This window comes from Vombatus ursinus, unplaced genomic scaffold (assembly GCF_900497805.2).
Source record: "Vombatus ursinus unplaced genomic scaffold, bare-nosed wombat genome assembly UNPS02004677.1, whole genome shotgun sequence".
In the NCBI taxonomy this organism is placed as follows: domain Eukaryota; kingdom Metazoa; phylum Chordata; class Mammalia; order Diprotodontia; family Vombatidae; genus Vombatus; species Vombatus ursinus.
The window spans coordinates 2,474,242-2,474,986 of record NW_020944455.1 but is presented as its reverse complement, the minus strand read 5'-3'; the positions used below and the strand labels follow the sequence as shown (position 1 = coordinate 2,474,986).

The 745-nt window shown below is 49.3% G+C and overlaps 1 protein-coding gene across 1 annotated transcript in view; it reads left to right on the top strand.

The window, feature by feature from the left end:
• Window positions 1-745, top strand: part of TMEM164 (transmembrane protein 164) — a 121,747-nt gene that overhangs the window by 2,193 nt on the left and 118,809 nt on the right. The window lies entirely within an intron of this gene.

Sequence of the window (745 nt, the reverse complement as noted above, 5' to 3'; positions counted from 1 at the left end):
GTGTGTGTGTGTGTGTGTGTGTGTGTGTGTGTGTGTGTGTGTGTGTGTGTGTGTGTGTGTGTGTGTGTGTGTGTGTGATGGCACCATCCAGCCAAGGCTGAAGGCGGTGGCTTCTGGAGAGGATTATTTGGTAAGTGTAAAGGAAGATTAATCTGTTGGTTCCAAATTGTGAATGACTCTCAGCATTTGGTTTGCTCTTCATAGCTTTCAGGAATAACATTACTTGTTACTGAGGCAACAGTCAGCCCCAGAGCTAGGAAGCCCTGAGTTCAAGTTCCATCTCTGGCCCATCTGTCTGTGTGTCCCCAAGCAAGTCCCTTGATCTCTGTGTTCTAGACTAAGACTGATGGCTGCAGAGCAGGTGCCCACCTGCATTGGTGGAGGGAATTTCCTCACCCAGGAGTGCCCTATGCCAGTGAAATCAGGGCTCTTGCCCTGCCCCCTTCCTCTCCACCGATCTCTGCCCCCCCCTCCCCCATGCTTTTAAAAGTGGGTTGGGGGCTAAGAGTTCTTTCCTTTCCCCAGATGGCCATCATTTTTTTTTTTTACTTTTTTTACTATCAGCTTGTGAGGAGGGAAAGAGAAAGACATTTCCTCAGGTATTAGCTGCTTCTGGGGATTTCTAGGCACATCATGGAGTGCCCTGGTTGCTAGTGATGTTGCCTCAGAAAAGACACTGATTACCTGGCCTGGTGTGAGTGTGTGTGTGTGTGTGTGTGTGTGTGTGTGTGTGTGTGTGTGTGTG